This window comes from Dipodomys merriami, unplaced genomic scaffold (genome assembly GCF_024711535.1).
Source record: "Dipodomys merriami isolate MVZ:Mamm:240054 unplaced genomic scaffold, mDipMer1.0.p SCAF_16, whole genome shotgun sequence".
In the NCBI taxonomy this organism is placed as follows: domain Eukaryota; kingdom Metazoa; phylum Chordata; class Mammalia; order Rodentia; family Heteromyidae; genus Dipodomys; species Dipodomys merriami.
The window spans coordinates 35,654,116-35,677,087 of NW_027202937.1; the positions used below are offsets into that span (position 1 = coordinate 35,654,116).

Here is a 22,972-nt window from a genome sequence, read left to right on the forward strand (position 1 = left end):
CTCGACTAGCTGGCGGATCCACGCTATCGGCGCTCAGGGTGGGCGGAAGTGCGGCGCTGGTGGTTGGAGAGCCACGGCCCGAGCTCTAGGCGAGACCGGCTGGGCCCGGTCGGTGCCGGTTGTGGGCGCCGCAGACAGGCTTGGAGGTATGTGTAGGGGCCTGGTGGTCTTGGCCGAAGGCCAGCGAGGGCAGGACGGTGAGGCGGCGCGCGCCCGCGGGTGGCAGGCGCATTGTTTCCGGGCCTTAGTGGCGAGGGGGAGCCGCGCTCCGCCTGCCCTGCCCGGGGCTGCAGCTGGGCCCCGGCTGCGGACTCAACCTGGAGGCCGCTGCAGCCCCAATGCTTGTCTACACCGCTGTCACTGTGAGCTGCGAGCGTTTCCCTGAGAAAAAGGGACGTGGGGGCTCTCACCAGGCACTTGCCGACCCCTCTTCTCAGCCTGGGGGCGCACCGGCCAATTTAGTCCTCATCAGGGGTGGATCCTGTCTAATGATGCCGTTTTACAGACGTGGAAAGGGCGACCCAGGGTGCTTAAGTGAGGAGACTGAGGTCCTGTAGCCCCTCAGTGCCATAGCTCCCGTGGAGACCTTGAGAAGAGGCCCCGATCTGCACATCCGCCTCTTTGCAGCCTGTGGACATCTGACCTGGTATCTCAAGATTTTGTAAATAGGCATTTTCTTAATTTCAAGAAAACACTTATTGAAATAATTTGACTTTGCATGGGAATAAGCCATTTTTAATCTGCAAAAGTCCAGCATACTGATTAAGTAGGGGGAAAATGAAGTTTGATGCCAGTGAATCTATGAGTACACTTACAGGGAAAACTTTATACGTATGTATGTTATGTTCACACATGAACACGCACTACCCACAGCTCAATTAAATCATTTGTGCACCTATATTGAGAAAAAAAACAACCTAGTGCTGAGATTATGTCGACCTATACAGTAATTATTTTTTAAAATTAATTAATTTATATAAAAGTACATGCTGGCCCCAGCTTTTGTAACTAATGACAAAGGAGTTGAAAGCCAAAAGCTTCCAAAGGATGACCTGAGTGAGAAAAGTTGGTGATTCACAGGGTTTTGAGAGAAAGAAGTGCACTTGGTACTTAAATGGTATTTACTGTTTGATCAAGTAGGAACTTATTAAAACGGAAGCAAAGGACGAACTCATGGAAATTTTAGAAAATCTCTTTTTCTTGGCAAGAATTTTATCTCCTATATTGGATATCATTTTGAAATATTATCTTTCTAAAATACTACCTATTACACTGGTACATTGAATTTCCATTCATTCCTCAAAATTTGAGAGTTCATTATTTGTAAATCTTGGGGTAAATGAAATTTGTACTCAAACATTTTGCAAAAGCATCATTCTAGCAAAGGACTTCAATTTTTGAGGGTGAAACAGGAGATATATAGAAGCAGCCAGATATTTAGGAAGTATTGGTTACAAAATTGTCTTTCAGTTATTTTTTCACATATTCTAGTGTTAATTCGTCTTTGATTTATTTACTTTTTCTTTCATGACAAAAATTTCGCTGTGTTGGTTCAGGTGATTTTCATCTTCTGGACTCATTAAAAAAATCCAAAGCCCAGGTTTTTGAGTCAGGTAGGACATGAACTTGAGCTCGGGGCCTGGGCACTGTGCCTTAGCTTTTTCAGTTAAGGCTGGTATCCTACCATTTGAGACACAGCTCTACTTTTGGCTTCTTGATAGTTAATTGGAGATACCAATCTTATGGACTTTCCTACCCCTTTGGCTCTGAACTGTGATCCTGAAATCTTAGTCTCCTGAGTAGCTAGGATTGCAGGCATGAGCCACTGACACCTGGCATTTTGTCTATCTCTGTGTGTGAAATTTGCAGAATTTTAATAGGCCAGCTAAAAGTTTCCTGGACATTCTTTAACTTAATACTATTGATAGCATTTAAGACTTAAGTGAGCCATTCAGCTTGGTTCATTTTTTAAAAATCAATGTACATTAGTTATACAGTGAGGGGGGTTTCATTGTGACATTTCCACATATGTATACAATGTATTCCAATCAGTCTCTATCATGATTTGAATTTTACTTAATATTTTCCATGCACAGAAATTTTCGTGCTAATAATGGAGAGAACACTGGACACCTTGATGTGAGAAGACATTTTCTTTATGTATTTATTTGTTTCTGCATGTATGTATGGATGTATGTATGTGTATTTATTGTCAGTACTAGGGCTTGAACTCAGAGCCTAGGTGCTGTCTCAGCTTTTTTGCTCAAGGCTGGTCTCTACTGCTTGAGCCATGCCTCCAGCTCTGACTTTTTGCTGGTCATTTAGACATAAAGAGTCTCACAGACTTTTCTGTACGGGCTGGCTTCAAACCTTGAGCCTCAGATCTCAGCCTCCTGAGTAGTAGGATTGTAGACATGAGCTACTGGTGTCTGGCAAGAAGATGTTTTAGTTACCTTCCTTAGATGGATCCCTGTACCTGAGCTTTAGACTTTATTGGTTCCTATTATAGTGAGACTTCATTCACTAAGGAATAGTGCCTGACATGTGTTATGCTTCCGCTTTGCTTCTGCTAGTTTTGCTACCTTTTGCTAGACTGGCTGAGTTTGGATTCAGTTTTTTTTCCCCCCAGTTTTAAGTTTAGAGGTTTTAGAAGGCTTGGTATTTAATTTTCATTCTATTGTAATTTCACTGAGACACAGACAAAAAGCCAGGGTTATTTGACTGTTACTTAATTTTTATGAAAGTCCTATGTGAGTGATATGAGTTTATCTATGTAAATCAGAGTCTCAGCAGGAGTCAGAATTTATGCCAGGTGGTTCAAATGAGGAGACTTTAATGAAGGGACAATTTACAGAGATGAGAGAAGGGTTAGAGAATAGGTAAGGGGGTACTGTGAGGAGGGATAAAGGGAGAAAGTCAGGTAGAGAGCTGGAGCTCTGGATGAGGGTGCATATATTGTTAGAGATACTGGTTGATGGAGCAGCAACCTTGAAACTTACCCACTTCCTCACTCTAGAGCTTATGCTTCCCACTCTTTGCTGTCTCAGCTTCTGCTTCATTCACTCACCACCACCATATATGTTCCTTTACCTCTGTAAGAGATTCCCTCATCTTCAGTCATTCTTGTGCCAGTGTGCTCAATCATTCCATTTGTTTTTCTATAGCATCTGTGTGGCAAATCCAGCCTTGGATGATCTCAGCCAGCAAATGAGTCTACCTGGGTAGCCCAGACTATTCTAAACATATCATCCTCTTGCCTCAGCCACCTGAATATTGTAACTCTGCTTGCAACATGGTCTCAACTCTAGTTTTCTAGTGTTTGGGTTCTGGATTGCTAGGACCAGTGAGAAAAATTAGTAGATATGTTCCTCTAAAGCCATGGTCAGCACTCTCAATTGAATAATCCATCAAGGGATCTTCTAGAGTTTCCCTTATTATTTCTGATTTGCAGAATATATTCTTAGTGGTGTGGGGAAAGGGGGGAAAGGAGGGCATGCACATGTGTGCATGCTTGCGTACACCTGTCAGAGCCTAGATGCTGTCCCTGAGCCTCTTTTTTGCTGAAGGCTAGTGCTCTCCCACTTGAGCTACAGCTCCACTTCCAGTCATTAACAGGAGACAAGAGTCGCAGGGACTTTCTAGCCCAGACTGGCTTTGAGTAGCTGAGTAGTTAGGGTTACAGTTCTGAACCACTGGCACCTAGTACTCTCTGTTTAAAAAAAAACCATTTTCAAATTGCTTATGCATTTATATAGTCTGTTCTTAGCAGATGATTTTTCTACCTGCTTCAGAAATAATAGAATCCCATGGTCTCACTGACAAGAAAACATTGCCTTCTCCAATTGCAATATAGGGAAGAGACTGTTTATACAAAGACTAGTCCTTGTACCTGGGATCTGGACTTGTAAGACTTACTTGTTCACATTTCCAGTTGGCCTTTGTATATTTTTACATATTCTTAGGGAGAGCAACAGTAAAGCAAACTTGCAAAACAACTGCAATAAAAACCTAGAGTCCTCTTTTTCTCACACTTCCTTGTTAAAATTTACTAGTTTTTTTTTTTTTTTGTCGGTCATAGGGCCCGAACTCTGGGCCTGGGAGCTGCCCTAGCGTTTTACCACTTGAGCCTCAGCCCCACTTCCAGCATTTTCTGCTTATGTGGTGCTGAGGAATCGAACCCAGGGCCTTAAGCATGCAAGGCAAGCGCTCTACCACTGAGCCACCTTCTCAGTCCCACCTTTTTTTTTTTTTTTTTAAACTCAGGACCTCATGCTTACAATTGCAGAGTAGAGGCATACTTCTTGCCCATTTGTCTTTTAGTTATTTTTGCAGTAGAGTCTCTATGTTTGTTCCAGCCTGGGCTCTGTCCTCCTACTTAGGCTTCACTGAGTCACTAGTAATGACAAGCATGTGCCTCTGTGTATAGCCATGTGTTGATCCTATGGCTGGAATAACAGGGACTCACTACCGTTCCAACCATTGAGTCTTTGGACCTTTTATGACTGGGATGGCATTAACTGTACTTCCCTCATCTTTGTCTTAGGAAGCTAGGATTTTAAATTTGAGTCATCATGCCTAGCTCTAGCCAATTTCCTTCTTTCCCCTTCCCTTCCTTCTCTTCCCTTTCTGCCATCCTTCCCTCCCTTCTCCCCTCCTTTTTTTGCAGGTACTGAACTTGAACTCAGGGCCTTGTGCTCTCATTTGTGTTTTTCCCATAAGGCTGGTAGGCTACCACTTGAGGTATACCTCCACTTCTGGGATTTTTTTTTGTTAGTTGAAGCTGAGTCTCTGATTCTGTGAGGTTTTTTGATTGATTTGGTGGTGTTATATTGAGGGAGATATAGTTGCACTGGCCTATTGCAATTTTAATACTTGAGCAGTATTTGGTGGCATTGGTTAAAACCAGCTACATTTAGATTTCAGCTTTTGTACAGTGTGGTGAAATCATTGTTTTCTGGGAAAAGGCTTAGATGCTGAGGTAGAAGACAACATTCTAGTTCTCAAGGAATAAAGGAGAATTCTAAATAGGTCTTTAGTTTAGATGGAATCCACATTTTATTTTTTTGAGAATAGCTTGGTATTTACGTATTTATGTAGCAGATGATTTATGTGGTGCATGAGGGCCCAACTGTAGGCATTTTCTATATTCTATTTTATTTCCTTCCTGGTCACTCCAGGCACATTGTCTTCCCCTTAAGCCTGTACCTCCAAACCTTGTTGTAGGGAATAGTGTTTTTCTCTAAAAACAAAGTAGATAAATAAAATTAAATGCTATTTAATATTATATTGTTTAAATTATTAGGTTTTTTTTCCCTAAAAGATAAAAATGTCAACCTGCTCATTTTTGTTTAAAATCAGATAATACATTTCAATTATTAGGTACAGAAGGAAAAGAAGTCTAAAGAGAAGGCCTTCAGGAAAGCAGGATGCTTTTATCTATTCATCCTTTCTGCAGATACACCTTTTGAGACCATGACACTTCCTAGGACTTTTCTCAAGACCTAATGCTATACAGTTTGGACTTTGGATTCCTTCAGGTTTGTCTGTGATTGTGTTTTGTCAATTTTGTGATTTTTTTTGTTGTTGTTTTTGGAGCTGAAGACGATGAATTTAGAAAACTGGACTATGGAGTTCATAACCTTGTCTCTTGATATTTGTCCCACCCTGTAAAATTTGTGACAGTGCTGCTGATATAACTTGACCTTGACCCGGAAGAATGGAGTCCAGTTTACTGAGATGGAAGGAAATCATTCTTTTGAACTCTCTGGGAAATCTGTAGATCCAACTCTGCCTAGTGAGGACAGATCTATTCTAGGGAAGCTCATGTAATGGAGGATATGAATTCTACAGTTTGTTTCTGAGGATTTGAGAATAATTTTCTGTTTAAGCTTACTAGACAGCTCTGCCATCAGTTTTCTGGGGTCCTCTGGATCCAAGATGACTGGACGGGGGTAGGGCTACTCCCTGCTTTTTAAGTGTGAAGTGAATTGTTGTGCTTCTTAGATCAGGATTTGTGCAGATTGGCTGCATTTGTATGTAGTCCATTTGTATGTAGAATGGAACTGGGGTTCAGGTTGTACTTGCCTTTTTGGTGTGTTCCCTGTTGATGCAGTGTGGACTGTTAATGCGAGTAGCCAAGGGAAGATGTTTTGGAGAATTTTTTTTGTTAATTCTTTGGGAAACATTCCTTTTTTATGACCTAATCTGTTAGGAAAATACGTTTTAAAATCAGGCTTTTCTTGTCCTAGTTAGTGAATGTTCTTTAAGTCTAGTCAATCAGAATTTATCTTCTCTCTGTAGGAAAGCCGAGTCTCTTGTTCAAATTTCATCAGCTATTAGAATCAGCTAAACTCCTTACTTAAAAAGAATTGCTTTTATGGTTCTATAACTATTGGTTGTGTTTATATTTTTAAAAATTTCCCTAATATTGTATCCAGCTAATTTTTTAGTTTTAGTCAAATTCTTTAAAAATAACACTTTTTTTCAAATATAATCTTTTTATTTATTTACTTATTTATTTTTTATTGTGAAAATACTGTACAGAGGGGTTACAATTACATGGGCAAGATAATGAGTACATTTCTTATCAAGCATTGTAGACTCCTCCTTTGTTTCCCCTTCCCATCCCTTCCCATCCTCCCCCCACCCTCCCACCCAATCCTCCCCGTCCCCTCCCCCACCTAACTGTTTTTTATACTAGCAATAAGTATTTTGGAAAATTAACATTGTGCTACAAGGTGATAATGAGAAAATTGTAAAATTAAAAATTTCAGAAAAGGAGTTGATGGTACCTACTAACAGATAAGGGATTTCTTTCTGGGATGACAAATATGTTCTAAAATTTTCTGTAGTGAAAGTTAAAAACTAAACTGATTGAATTATATAGCTTTTAAATGGGCAAATTGTATGGGTATATGAATTATGTATCAATAAAGCTAATTAAAAATATTGTGAATCTGTTGCAAAAACACATTGAATTCATCCCTATGCACTTCATTAAAGGAAAAAAGGTAGATTTAAACAAATCATCTATAAAGTAAATGCAGTTATTTTACCATACATTTTAAGCTATAAGAAAATGTGGCCTTTTGTCTTCATTTTAGTGAAATGCTTTTATAATGGCAATTTTCCTGTTTTGACCTATGATGGATAGGAGGTTAATTGATGTTAAATGGATGCTTTGTTAATCCTTCATCAGCTACTAAATTGGTATGGGGAGTCCAGGTCAGGACTACATGGGCCCTGGCCAGCTTGTTTTTTCTGAAAGTTTTATGGGCTCCCCCTCCTCCCTGTTCCTCCAAACCACACATCATTTTCCCTAGCTGCCCTTGAAGAGACAAGCCTAACTCCCCTCCCCTCCACTCATTCTTCTTTCTCTCTCTACTCTCTGCTGCCCAGTGACAGCTTGTAGATGTTGCGTGCGAGTGAGTTCAGCTGGCGCTGTGTGGTCTGAGTGTGTGGTCTCCAGCCTAACAGAGAGGCAGCTAACAGGGTGGATGAGAGAGAGCGATACTGTTTACTTTAATTTATTTCGGATGCCGGAATTGTGCCCAGAGTTTCTCCTAAGCTTGACTCCACAGCTAGCAGCTTCAATCCCTCACAGCTGTGGTTCCATCTGAACCTCACCAGCCTCTTCCCCCAGGCACTTTACATAGAATTTGCCTGTTTAATCCCTTGAGGCTCAGAAATGTTAATGCACTGCTGAGTGCTGTGATTATTTTGTTTTCAGTATGTCAAGATATGTGGCCTTGAAGAAGTTTCTTTTGAGATAGAGCTAATACAGCAGAAATTGTAAGATAAGTGACAAAGTTGGTATATTTTAGAAATTGGAAAGCTATTACACAAAATATTGATGCAAATAATCCAACTGTGCTCATTTGAAGGAATCTGGAAGTTAGGTGACATCGTGTTTAACAATTTTAATAAAGTTAACTAGTTTAAGCTGACAGGTGATTCTTTGACCGTTTTGGGGGAAAAAAACCAACTACATTGATTTGGCATGCTTATTTACTGTAGTTACTGTATTTGGCAGTGAATATTTGCTTTTTCATCATAAAGATTTCTTTCTCTACTTCTTTATTGTAAATAGTATAGTAATATTTTCTTCCTTTATCATTCCTGAACATTTTTGTTGAAATGGTCAAACATTTTGTTATTTGAATAGATACCTATAGACATTTAGTATCATTTGGAATTTTGCACTATTCAACTTTTTCACTTCCCTGCCTTCCTAGTAGTCTTGCTGCAGTGCAGTTGTGTTATTGATGCTTTGTTCAGACTGGAAACTTCAGTCTAGTCTAGGCCACTGACATTTTCCAGAGGGGCTACTGTATGTAGCTTGTTGCTCTGCTGCTCCTTCCTTCCTTCCTTTCTTCCCTCCCTCCCTCCTTTCCTCCCTACCTCCCTTTCTCTCTCTCCCTTTCTTTTTCTTTATACTTTCTCTTTCTCTCCCCTCCCCTCCCTCCCCTCCCCTCCCCTCCCCTCCCTCCCCTCCCTCCCCTCCCTCCCCTCCCTCCCCTCCCTCCCCTCCCTCCCTTCCCTCCCTCCCCTCCCTCCCTCCCTCCCTTCCTTCCTTCCTTCTTTCCTTCCTTCCTTCCTTCCTTCCTTCCTTCCTTCCACTTTTTTCATTTTCTTTTTTTCCCTAGCTCTAACCTGAATTTTTAGTTCATGAAGTCAGTTTATATCAGTGAGAAGGTAAACCTTCCTCCTATTACCTTGTATCTTTTTAGTAATAGCCATGATTTTCCTTATCCTCATCTGGCTTAGAATTAGAAGACTTTAAGAATTTAGTAGTATGGAATACTTAAAATTTTAAATTATATTATCTTATATTTTTTTGTGTTCAGTTTTTGGGTTCTGTATCAGTGGGATTATGATAATAATCTGGTGCTCACAGAATCCTGAAACATGGTTAGTATATGTACAGAGTTGGTACACTGATTATTCCAGATGCAATATTCCAGAATATTTTCATCATTCTTGAACAAAATCCCAAATCCATCATCAATCCTTTCTATTCTCTTTTTTTCTAGACACTGCTAATGTTCTTTCTGTGTCAACAGGTTTATTTCTAAATTTTTCTGAATGTGGAATCATATCATATACAATCTTTTGTATGTTATAACAGTAAATACATGCATGATATTAGTTATTAGTCTATAGTGTTCATCTAAGAAGTAAAAATTCTCTTCATGATGAAAAGTACTGATAAATGAATATTATAGTCCCATAATAACAAATGAAATAAGCTAGAAAGTGTGAAGTGCTCTAAGCTTATATTTGATAGAAATGCCACATGAGTACATTTTCTGCTAGCCACAGAAGCAGTCAATCTTGAGTTTTACTAGTGCCAGTGCTAATTGATTGCTTAAAATTGTATAGAGAATACCATAAGGATAAAAACTAAGTAAGCTGAATTCCTCCAATCCTAACTTTACTTTTCCTGTGCTTATTCTCCTGAGAATGAACAATAGGGAAAGGACTTTGCTTTTATTCTGCTGTAACTGGATTGAGATTATCCTTAAGGGCAGTTGATCTCTCCAGTAGGTAGAGCTATAGCAGGTTGGTAGCTTTGCAAACCACAGTATTTCAAAATGCATTTCTGTTGAAGACAAGTTCATCTTTGCATCTAAAAATATTCCTATCTTTATTTGAACTTTGTTTCAAATTAAAAATTAAATGAAATAGTCTTAGCTTAATTCATATAAGAATGAAGGAGATGTATGAAGGGGAAATTTATTTTACTTTAAAAATTTAAATTAATTTGTCCTTTGTATAAAGGACACATGTCCTCAAGCCAACATTTCTAGTTTTTAGGTAATTCTGTATAGAAAAAAGAATATCAAACACTTCTTATGCCATACAATTAAAGATCATCTTTAAGCATGACTTGTTAGTCACTTCAAAGGGACCCTCAGAAAAATCTATGGTTAATTTAACTTCATCTAATTCTTCATGTGACATTTCTATATTAAGGGTCAAGATTCCCTATTATAGATTAATTCTTCTTTCAGATGTAATTAGTGGACTTATAGTCAGTCCTGTGATCGGTTCAAAAAAAGGAAAAGTTAGTATGTGAGACACAGTAAGGATCAAGCGGTGGCATCTATCTTGCAGTAGAACAAATTTAGCTGATGTTCCTCTGGAAGACCATATAGTTGGTTTCACATAGCTAGAATTTTACATGGCCTTTGAGGTCCTTGTTGCTGTATTTGAGGAGCCTCAAGAATAGTCAGATCATAGCTCTTGACTTCTCAGATCTTCATAGTCCCAGCCATTCTTCTACAGAGGGCTAGGAGAATGCTAGGAGAATGCTAGGAGTTAACTTCTGGTAGCTTTGCACTTAATCACTTGGAATGGTTTGTATTGCTGCCATCAATGTATAGAAACACTACACAGATTCAGTATAGGCTTTTGTCTTAAATAGGTTGTGTTGGGTTACTAGATTAAAAAAAAAAGAGAGAGAATGACAAATCTTAGAGACTCATCTCCAATTAACCAGCAAAGGTTGTAAATAGAACTGGAGCTCGGTGGTAGAACACCAGCTGTAAATGGAAAAAGCCAAGGGAAGACAGGAGGATCTGAGTTCAAGCTCCCATAATGGTACCAAAAAAGAAAGCAAAAAGAATATGATAACCTAGCCATATCTACTGAGCTGGTTTTTTTTTGTTTGCCTTTTTAAATATAGAGGATATTGTTTGTTGTTAGCATCTTTTCTTATAGTAATTAATTGCAATTCTTTCCTTAACTCTTTCCCATCACTCACTCCCCCTAAAAACGAAGAGCAAGAACAAAAAATGAAGAATGGAGTTAGGGGCTGAATTTCCCAGGGAGCCATCATGTGGCCAGTGTTTCCAATGAAACAAGCAATCTATTTGCTTTATTTCAATTTCCTCTGCTATTTACTAGCTATGACTGTTGTTTATTTGAGACAGGGCCTCACTCCATTACCAGGCTGTTCCCAGCTTGGCTCTAGCAATGCTCCTGCTCAATCACTCAAGTAGCTGGAACTAGAGCCCCACTATGCCAAGCTACCAGCTATTTAATCTCTGATAATGCTACCCCTGCTAATAAGATAATTTAGCATTTTAGAACACATTGTTCTTGTAACTTTCCACTTAATCTCTTGGAATGGTTTGTATTGTTGCCAGCAAAGTATAGGAACACTTCACAGATTCAGTGTATGTATGTCTTAAATAGTCTGTGTTAATAGGCCAACAATAAAATCTGTTTTAGCTTGTTCTTCTCAGGTTCAACATTTCAGTTGTAAATTGTCTGTTTTACTTTTTCTTTTTTAAAAAGTTTTTTATTGGAAAAATACTGTACAGAGGGGTTATAGTTACGTAAGCAAGGTAATGAGTACATTTCCTATCAAGCATTGTGGCCTCTTCCTTTGTTTTTCCCCTAGCATCCTTCCCTCCCACCTCCACAACTACATTCCCTCCTCCTCCCTGCCTAAATTGTAAAGTTAGTTTTTCAACATAGTGTCTTGTACATCTCATTGTTACAATGGGTCAACCTGTATCCCTATTTAAAGCATTTTGTTTTTTTCCCTTCCCTGCAAATTAGAGAAGTATGTATATACAAGATGCAGGACACCAACATCAAATACAGTGAAAACAGGGGTTGTACTGTGGGGGAGGAACATACAAAGCAACAAAAAAAAAATTACATGGTACATTATAAATACTGTTAGAAACAATAGCAAGAAAGAAAAAACCACTTGTGTCCCTATCTTGGGGTTGATTTCACTTGACATCTTTTTTACTTTTTATTTTATTGTGAAAATACTGTACAGAGTGGTTACAATTACATGAGCAAGGTAATGAGTACATTTCTTTTTTTTTTTTTTTTTTTTGGTTGGTTGTGGGGCTTGAACTCTGGGCTTGGGCGCTGCTGTCCCTGGTGCTCTTCAGCTCAAGGCGAGCGCTCTATCGCTTGAGCCACAGGGCCACTTTCAGTTTTCTAGTGGTTTATTAGAGATAAGAGTCTCAAGGACTTTCCTACCGGGGCTGGCTTTGAACCTCTATCCTCAGATCTCAGCCTCCTGAGTAACTAGGATTACAGGCTTGAGCCACCCAGCTTATGAGTACATTTCTTATCAAGCACTGTTGCCTCTTCCTTTGTTTCCCTTTCCTATCCCCATACCCGGATGCCCCCCTCCCCCGCCAAAGTTGTAAAGTTCTTTTTTTGACATAACGTTTTGTACATCTCATTGTTGCAATGGGTCCACCTGTATCACTATTTAAACAATTCGTTTTCCCTTCCCCTCCACAAATTATACCAACATCAAATACAGTGAAAACGGGTTAGACCGTGGGGGGCGGACATACAAAGCAACAAAGAAATATCTTATAAATATGTTAGAAACAATAGCAAGAAAGAAAAAATCACTTGTGTCCCTATCTTGGGGTTGATTTTGCTTAACATCATCTTATCTGGTCATGTGTGCATAGCTTTTGACCTGTTCTGCTTGTCCCAGACATATACTAGTTATTGCAAGTAAAGGAAACCATGGGACCTATGTTTCTTTGGGCCTGGTTTTCTTTGTTTTTGTAAGAGCTTTTAATTGATTTGTGTGTGTGTATGTGTGTGACATTTTATATGTTAAGCTGTTTATATTTTTTCATTTTGGATATTTTCTCAAACTTCCTGTTGGCTTTTTAAATTAGCAGATCTCTTATTTATGAACCTATTAAAGATGCACATTTCTCTTAGATATGATAAATACTTTTGGCAAAGTAGCAGTATTTTACTAACAAAAAATTATACTGACATAAAATACTAACATAAAACAAACCAGTAGTTGATGTATATACCAATAGTGAACAGGCTGGGAACGAAATCAGGAAAATAAACTTATGTACAATAGCCTCAAAAACAATTAATAACCAAAGAATAACTAACCTAGGAGGTGAAAGACCTGTATAAGGAGTACTACAATGTTGTAAGAACAATTGAAGACAGTAGAAGGTTAAAGGACCTCCTATGTTAATGGATTGGCACGATTAATATTGTAAAAATGACTATGCTTCTACTATCAAAAGTCCAGTCTTCCCCCCTACACACAGAAATATAAAAAAAATTCTAAACATAAATTCGAAAGTACAAAAAATCCTGAATAGACAAAGCAGTCTTGAACAAAAAGGGCAATGTTGGTGGTATCACAGTAACCTGAGTTCAGATTATACCATAGTAACAAAAGCAATTCTAGTACAAAAACAAATACATAGATCAATGGAATAGAATAGAAGCCCAGAAATAAGCCCATACAGCTATAGTCAGTTAACTTTTTTTTTTTTTTTCCCAGTCCTGGGTCTTGAACTTAGGGTATGGGCGCTGTCCCTGAGCCTCTTTGTGCTCAAGGTTAGCACTCTACCACTTAACCACAGTACCACTTCTGGCTTTTTCTGTGTAGTTTATTGGAGATAAAAGTCTCCCAACTTTTCTGCCTGGGCTGGCTTCCAACTGTGATCCTCAGATTTCAGCCTCCTGAGTAGTTAGGATTACGGGCTTGAGCCACCGGTGCCCAACGTTGGTTCATTTTTGACAAAGGTGCTATAACCCTTTGTTGGAGAAAAAGTCTCTTCAAAAAATCCTGCTGATAAGACTGGATATTCACATATAGAAGGTTGAAGCTAGATCCTTATATCTTACCCTGTTTTAAAATTAATCTAAAATGGATAAAAGGTTTTAATATAAGGCCTAAAAGCTTTCAAGCTGCCAGAGAAAAACAGGACCCGCCCTTTAAGATATAGGTATAGGTAATACTTCTCTGAATAGAACCCAAATTTCTCAGGAAATAAGAACAAGAATCACATCAAATTAAAAAGCTTCTACACAGCAAAACAAACTATCTCAGAATAAAACTTAAATCTATAGAATGGAGAAAAAACTCTGCCAGCTATTCACCAGATTAAAGATTAGTATTGGGAAATATCAAAGAGTAATGCTGAATATCAAGAATGATCAAACACAGTAATACTTTGAATTCGATCAAAGTAAATTGTATGCACACAGAAATATTAAAATGAAACTACTTTGTACAATTAATATATACTAATATAATTTTTTTTAATTTTTGGGTAGATGGTATGGCTCAAGTGCTAGTAGGCCTGCTTAGCAAGTACATGGGTCTGAGTTCAAATCCCAGTACCATAAAAAATGTAAAAATAGTTTTTATAGGTCTCTCTCTTCATCTGTCTGTCTAGATACCATTATCAAAATATAGATATTTATCCAGATCTTCTATATTCAGATGTATAGCTCTATCTAGATATATCTAGATAGTTAGCTGTAGATATTTGTAAATAGATAAGGGTTTAGGTATATATACATAGATTCCGCTATTCAGTTTGTTCTTTTTTCTTTTTTGGTCTATCATGGGTCTTGAACTCAGGACTGGCTTGGGTGCTCTCCCTGAGATTTTTGCTCAAGGCTGTGCTCTATCACTTTGAACCACAGCTCTTAGCTCTACTTTTAGTTTTCTGGTGGTTAATTGGTGATAAGAATCTCATGCACTTTCCTGCCCTAGCTGGCTTTGAACCCTGATCCTCAGATCTCAGCCTGAGTAGCTGGGATTACAGATGTGAGCTTCCAGTGCCCAGCCTAGAGGTAATTTTTTAATGCTGATATTGGGGCTTGAAATGAGGACCTGGAACTCTCACTTAATTTTTTTGATGGTGCTCTATGACTTGAGCCAAACCTCCAGTTCCAGCTTTTTGTTGATTAATTGGACATAGAAGTGTCTTGGATTCATCTTAGTTTCAAATCAAGATCCTTGGATCTCAGATCTTAGACTTCTGTGTAGATAGGATTATAGGCATGAGCTACCAGCACCCAAGCTAAAAGTCTGGAAGGTCAGTACTTCGGTAAATGATTCCTTTGTGTGCATGTGTGTGTGTGTCTAGCCATATTGCTGCAGGAAACCTACTCTGCCAGTTGTCAGTTGTAGGGTATTAGAGAAGGGATTTATCAGACCAACTGAGCGGGAGTTTTAGGAATTATTTCATGGAAGGACATAGAAAAATATTTGGACATACTAAGTACTAAACAAGCAAACTCTTACAGTGTTATTATTAAGTAATGCTATTTTTATTTGAATACCCATCATTATGGAATTATAATACTGATATGTTTCACACTATTCTCAAATTTGACACAACAAAGTCTCAGTGTAAATGTAACAATCACACCAATTTTTCTATACTTGGAACATTTCAAGTAAAAAACATGGTTAAATAAAGGAATAAATAATAGGAATTATCATCTTCCAATATTAATAGCAACTGAATCTCTTAAACACAGAAACACATCTAACATTTAGCATGCAAAGAAAATTCGAGTTCTTGAAGCTTTTATTAGGTTAGTGTGAAAACTTTTTAAAATACCTTTGCAAACCACTTTGTCACTTTTTTATGCAAAATAAGACTACTGACTCTAAAATTGAAAATAGATACATGTCTGTTAAATATGATAAATTGTAAAAATAAGAGGCACAGGCATGGGAAATGCTATTTCACTTTAAAAAGGAAAATCAATATGATAGATTCTTAGTGTGGACCTGTGTTTCTGTTGATAAACTATCATACTCTGCTGAATTTTAATCAGTATTAATAGAATTTTATGGGATACATACTTTTCTTTTGAGAGAGTTACAGTATTGTTATTTAAGATAGGTCTTCACACACACACACACACACTCTCACACTCACACTTGTATGCACACACCTAATACACAGTATTGTCAAATTGTGTATGTACTAAATAGGAATGCATTTGGTTGCAAGTAAGAGGAAATTTGACAGATGATAGCTTAGACAAATAGAATTCTCCTTTTGGACTTAGCACAATGTCTATATGTATTTAATCCAGAGGTTCATGCAGTAGTATAGCCACGTAATGAAGGATATAGGTTGCTTCTGTCTTAACATTTTGTCATAGTGTAGTATAGTACTTGTTTCATATAGTTATAAGAGGTTGCTGCAGTTCCTGGTTTTATTTCTGTGCCTAAAGCAAGGAAAAGGGGGAGATGACATAAAGCCAGATGTATTTACTCTTTATTTAAAGAAGAAAACAAAGCTTGTAGAATAAAATGTACTGTTTAAGCTGACTGAGTTTTATATTTTTCATTTTCTTTTATTTTTAGTTATGTATTTTTCATATTTTTGAGTAGTGGTATAAAGTAGTTGCCATTTAACAAAGCAGTTTATGAATATAATGCATCTTGATCAGTGCCACCTATTTCAACATTTTCAACTACTTTGACATTCTCACCTACTTCTCTCATGTCACCCCTTTCCTTACTTTTCTTAATTTTGTAGTGTGTGTGTGTGTGTGTGTGTGTGTGTGTGTGTGTGTGTGTGTGTGTGTGTGTGTGTGTGTGTGTGTGTGTGTGTGTGTGTGTGTGTGTGTGTGTGTGTGTGTGTGTGTGTGTACTGAGTTCTTGACTGTGTCCTCACACTTCTCCTCTTCATTCACCTACATCTAGCCCCTTGACCCCACTCTCCCTCTTTCAAGTACTCATTTCTTGGTGCTTATTTTATTGGGCTTTGACTTTGCCTTTCTAAGGGATTATACTATTTGAGTTCTCCCTTGAATCTACTATATTTCAGTTAATTATTTTATTATCATTGATTGATGGTTAGCTTAATGTTACAGATTGCTTATTGTTTTGTGGCTAGTTATGTCATTTATAATGTTATTCATATTGTTTCTTATTTTCTATTATAAAGTAATTATTTAGCTTGGTATAGGGATTAACTAGAGTCTCAGTGATTCTACCAGTGTGCTTTACCACTGAACTCCCCCCCTCCCAAGACAGAATAATATTTTAAATAAAGGCAAGTAAGTGCCTGTTTGTTCCTGACCACACAACTTTCACCTACTAATTAAGGAGTCAAGATCTCTATAAGCTGTGGAATTGAAGCTACCAGGGAAACCTGTCTGTCTTTTGTACAGAGTCCCAAAGAAGAGAAACTGTGGTGGACATGGTACCCATTTCTTCTAGAATGGGGAAAGCAACTTCTAGTGAATCCATGAAAAGTCAGAGATCAGGTGTGTTGGATTTGCCTCTGTCTGTCTAAAATCATTTGATAAATGACAACACTGTTACTTTGTCTAGATCTCCCTAAAGCACTTAAAGGAGTTAAAAAAATTCTAAATATATTTTGCTTTCTTTTTACTTCTTCCTCAACCTTTGGTGAAAAGGGCGGGTGCACATTGATTTTACTGGTCCAGAAAAGGTTAAAAAGGGAAGAATTGTTGATTTTTTAAATTTACTAAGTGAAATTCATTGATTAAAAAATTAAATAGAAAATCTGTTTTCATAACAAGTCCATATGAAGCCATACTTGAAATATATAACATTATTAAAATATTTTTCTTAGTTTTATTTGTGCATATTTTGTAGAATTATGGGTTTCATTTTGGCATATTAGTATATGCATCTAACACACTTTATTTCTGCATCCCCAGTCCTCCCCTTATTCATGTCTTCCTTCCCTATTCCTGATTACCTTCCACTTACTCAATAGTCAGATATAATTTTTTTTAGATTTGAGGTCTTCTAGCTTGTGCCTCTAGAGTTGCTTGGATTATGGGCCTGTATAATTAACCTTCCCTCCTCCCCCCTCCCAGTTTTAAGGGAAGAATTTTAACTTAAGAGTTTGTTGTCCAGGTACAGTGAAGTAAACATAGTCAGAGACAATTGCTGTTGAAAGATAGTTGATTACTCACAGTTCTAGAGCAGAGGGGTTATGTCATATTACACCATACAGAACTACCCAGGAACCATCAAGATACAGGTCCTGAAGCAGATGGAACCAGAGGGAGAGGCATGTGTCAGAGCCTTTATTGTGGTATTCATGGAAGGAATGGGCTAGGCAGGGTAGGCAAGCTGAGAAAATTAAGGATTGGATAATTTGAGTAATTTCCCAGGGCTCTAGGATACAGGGATAGGTTTCAGTTGTCTAGTATTGTTAGGGTGTTTAAAACTGGGAGGAGTGTCCCTGACTGCAGGAGGCTGACTAAAATACTGTGGACTCCAGATTGGCTAGCTTTGAGGTGTGTTTCTGAAATTAGTTAACTCTCAGAGAGGCAATCTCTTTCTCATTTTCCAGGATTCCAACAGGTTGAAGCATCAGAAAGTGTAAAAACTGTTACTGATACAAAGACTAGGATTTTGACACACAGCTTTAGAATTAGTGGTAGAGTATGGGGGAAAAAGTGAGAGCATTCATTCCTGTTGCTGGCAAGAAGAGGCTTTTTTTTTTTTTTTGATCTGGAAAGGAGTGTGAGTAGAAACATTTTAACTCACTTACCCAAGGTATTTTTGAAGCTTTTGTTGTGTTTTGTAGATTTCTCTTTCCATTATAGGCCAGATTCATTTTTAGTGTTAGACTTTGAGAAGTATTAATTGCACATTTTGTGCAACACACACACACACACATATATATTTAAATATAATATGTGAACTTTACTGAGCAAATATGGCCCAAATCCTAGTTATTTGAAAGAGTAAATAAGTCACTTCAAAGCCTAAACAAATTTTCTCTGTTTTTTTTTTAATGCAATTATGGAAGCGAAACAATCAGTTAAAAGACTTTCCTTATTCATTTAGAAACACTTGTTCTGTAATTATAATACAATAAAAAACTCACTTTGACCTCTAGTTCCCTATTTAGTAAAAATGGTTCTAATTTGGCTAATTGCAAATAAATTATGATCAATTTAAAATTTTAGCTTGATTTTTGACTCAGAATTTATTGTTTGTTATGCTTAGTATCCAGCATAGCAGTATGAAACTTAATTAAAAGTGATAGTTCTCACTATCCTATTTTTGGATTAAGGAAATCACAAGGAACCATGTATTAGCTTTTGTAAATGTACTTTGGTTCATTGTTTAACACCACACTTACCTGTCTGGGCACAGATGTAAGAATGGAAGCCATCACAGCCATGAGCTCCTCCAGAGTCTGTGTCTATTTTTAGCAAAGAATCAGGAAAGAGATAGTTTAGACTATATAAGGGTTAGTGTCTGATTATGTAGAATACCAGGAGGTAAGCCTTTTTTTCTTTTTTGTGATCAAGGTGAGCATAAAGAGGACATGATGTCAAGGAAGATCATGCTGGTGAGTTTGAGGGGAAAGGTCAGTTATACCCTGAGATCTGCTTTCTACTCTTCCCTCTGGCCATGGTGGTAAAGGTCCCATTAAGTGGTAAGTTTATCAAAAACACTCAAATCTCTGGGCATATTCTAACCCCTGGAGCAATAATTCTTAATGGGAGGTGACATTTGTCATTTGACACTTTTGATCATTACTAGTGATTGAGCTAGTGGCATTTAGTGGATAGAAGCCAGGCATGCTGTTCCATCTTGCAACCTAAGACAGTCTTTTTCACAAAGAATGGTCCTGTCCAAACTATCATTAATGCCATAGTAGAGAACCTCAGTCTTGGAGAAAGAGTATAAGGAGCTCCAAATTCTTTCTGATTTGTGAGAGGCATCTAGACTTTATGGAACTTTTGGACATCTTTAAGAACTTTGTCATTAGGGGAATTGAACAAAAGTTATCACAGGAGGAGATCTGGAAAGAGTGGTGGTCATCTAGAAGCAGTGAAGGAGTTAGGGACAGCCAATAAAGAGAGGAAAAGAACTTTACAGAGATTGGCATTCTGCTTTTAATCATCAATAGAAATCTGATATTAAATGAACTATACAACTTGTAGTTGGGGGGATGGGAAGGAAAAACTGGGAGAGAGCAAGGGAAGTGGTAACTTGTCCAAAAAGAAATTTAATTATTGCCTAACTTATGTAACTAACTCCTCTATACATCACCTTTACAATAACAGTAAAAAAAGTTAACAAAATATATTGAGCTCAAAAAAAAAATCTGATATTAAGTGAAGTTACTATTAAAAGGAAGCTTACAAAACACTGTAGTCTGATGAAATAACATGTTGGCCAAAGCCTTATTCTGTTGAGGCTTAAAGTGGTACTTCTTTAAATAGAAAACTAACCAAGTGAATACATTGCATTATATTTTATGTTAATTTTTTGATCAATTTGAATTTTAAAACATTCTACAAATTTCTGACTTTGTTGATATATACTCCATTAAAATAACTTTAATTTTTAGATTATCCTTATATGCCAAAAGTTGAGTATATTTTATTTCTAAATTTTACATTAGTTCAGCTCATTTAAGTATTAAAAAAAATTTCTTGTATTTTTTTGGAGGTTACCATTTGTATTTTCTCAGTAAGAAAAGGGGAATAAATTGAAAATCATCAACTTTTATGTCCATTAGACAATTAAGTCACAGAGGAGGCTGCTGGTCCTGAATTTTGAGAAATAAACAGGCATATATTGAGATTTATAAGTGAATATTGCAAAAGAATTGTGTGGTTTTTAAAAAAGCATGCTTTTCATATTCACCTTTCAACAAACACTGCAGTGCATGTTAAAACACAGTTTGAAGAAACTGTGAAACCAGAAATGAAGAGCAACTATGATTATGTGTTAAGAGGCCCAAATGTAAAAAAGATAATTATTGACAAGTAAATAATATATATATAGACGAATGGAAAGTTTAAGGAAATAGTAGAAATTTTAAAAAACACAAAAATAATAGAAATAACAAAAACAGACATTATGAATGCTTTTAATGGACTTTTTGATGAACTCATCAAAAATTAAATTACGAAAAAGGAATCTGTGAACTTGAAGAAATATCAATAGAGACTTTTAAAACTAAAATTGGAGGACCAAAAAGACTGAAAAAACAGATCAGAATATCCAAGAATTGTGGGACAGTTTAAAAAAGTATAATATATGTATAATGGGAATTCTAGAAGGAAAAGATAAAGGAACAGAAGAATATTTGAAATAGTGCCTGACATTTTTCCAAAATTAATGATAGACATCAAACCTTAGATCTAGGTAGCCCAGTTAATAGTAAGCAGGCAAATTCTAAAAACTATTCTTACGCATATCATATTCAAACTGCAGAAAAATAAAAACAAAGATTTTGATAGAGGTTGAGGCCCAGCTTTTATTGGCTTTAAAAAGAAGTAGATGACTTTTTTGACCCACAGCTATAACTTCTATATTTAAGGCTACCCCAGTGGACAGAGTGAGTTCTGTGTCTCATGATGGGGAGAGATCTGCTCCAAGGATTAGGAACAACTCTAAAATGAAAATTTGATGAAGCTAGCTTCTACCCGGCTTCACAGATGTTAATAATGTACCTTACCGTGTCCGTTCCCTCCCTTGCCTTACTTTATATATTGAATATTCCAGCACACACAAAAAGCCCTTTGGGCTCCCATTCTCCCTCCTTCTTTTCCCCTCTCTTCTTTTGTTCCTTGTTTTCCCTCCTTCCTTCCCTCCCTTCTTCCCTCCCTCTTTTCCTTCCTCCCTTCCATCCTTAATTTCTTCTTTTCTGTTTGAGGTTGAGATTAAGCTGTTACCAGAGCCCTGGAGAGGAACAATCTGACTCTTAAGTGTCACTTATAGGTTGTCAGCTTGATGGGACAACCCCAGTTGGGGAGCAGGTACCCTATCACATCCCAATAATCCCTCTGATCCCATCCCCTCCCATCCTAATACTCCATGTTTTCCCATCTGTGTTAATCAGCTTTCTTTCATTACATTGAAACACTTGAGATAACTCTTAAGATAATTGTTTTTGGTTCATAATTTTGGAAGTTGTAGTCCATGATCACACAGAGCCATTGTTTGGGCCTTTGGCCAGGAGCTTTTGGTAGAAGTAAGTGGTGGAACAAAACTGATTGTTTTATAAGCCAGGAAACAAAAAGAGAGAGAAAGATAGAATCCAATCTCCACTGCGGACATACACCAATGATCTAAGGGCTTCTCATCAGACTCCACCTTTTAAAGTTTCATCAAACCTCCCAGTAACTTCATCTTGGCTAACAAGTGAGCTTATTGACCTTTGGAGGTACTTAACTAAATCATAGTGACTGCTAACTTGGTCATCAAGAGACTGCAGTGGACTCATTTCTGGAAACAAGCTAGATAACTCCTATTATAGTCACCCTTATGATACCCCAGAATTTTTCTGGGCCAAAGGTACATTGGCCCTGGGAGAGCCTGGGAGTTATCCTCTCTGATGACTGGATCACTGCCTAATTTTAATGGGCAGAATATTGCAGCAGTATAGACACAGTTACTGAAGATTATAATACATTTCCTTTTATGTGTCTACAGAGTATGAAAACATTAAAGATATTTCTAATCCCCAACCCTAGTGAGAGAGACATTTCATAGGAAATCCCAGGGACCCAGGGACAAAGGTAGGTCATGAAGTAGAACTGAAACTGCATTGAACCCACTCCCTGACTACCTTGACCCCTGAGCTGAATCTGTGTTGTTTATCAACTGAAAATGGCGTGAGATTTTGGACTCATTTGTAGTCCAGCTCTCAGCTCCTGGTCTATACAATACCATAGCTGGAGAGCTACACTGTCAGCTGAAGCTTTGTCTTTAGCAGACTCTACCTTTGAAGCTACCATCCCTGCAGAGCCTAGGCATTCTGCTAAGTCCAAAGCAGCTAGCCTTTCATTCCATTCTCACCTTTGTTTTCTCCCCTAACAGGAAGTCAGAATAATGGGGAGAATCAGGATTCAGGCAGAAAGCCAGCTGAACAAAGTGCCTGCTAGATCTCCAGCTGGTTAGAGTGGGAGACCACCCTCCTTTAGGATAGCCTCACAAGCATAGCCCACAGCATGAGCAGCAGTGGTGGAACCCCAGACAGAACCAACTGCCTCAAGGCTTATCCTCCAGAAAAACTGCTTTCAAGCTGGGCAGCTCTGATCAGGACCATCAGAATTTGCCTGTCCCTCTGGCTACAGCAAAAATTGGCAGGAGCCACTGGGAGGTTTCTTACTTTTATCCACAGACATCTGTTTCAAGTCTGTTGGAAAGATCAAGCATGTAGCTGAATACAGT

At 37.7% G+C, this 22,972-nt stretch overlaps 1 protein-coding gene across 7 annotated transcripts in view; it reads left to right on the forward strand.

The window, feature by feature from the left end:
• Positions 1 to 48: 48 nt before the first annotated feature.
• The window catches only part of Exoc2 (exocyst complex component 2), a 189,500-nt gene continuing 166,576 nt past the window's right edge, over positions 49 to 22,972 (forward strand). For 2 of the 7 annotated variants that reach the window (XM_070024715.1, XM_070024722.1), the window contains exon 1: positions 49 to 146. The gene's annotated coding sequence lies outside the window, so the exon portion shown is untranslated. Of the gene's footprint in view, positions 147 to 505; positions 647 to 5,454; positions 5,538 to 16,959; positions 17,056 to 19,089; positions 19,218 to 22,972 lie in introns of those variants that run through there. The other 5 variants (XM_070024717.1, XM_070024716.1, XM_070024719.1 and 2 more) reach the window with 5 other exon arrangements.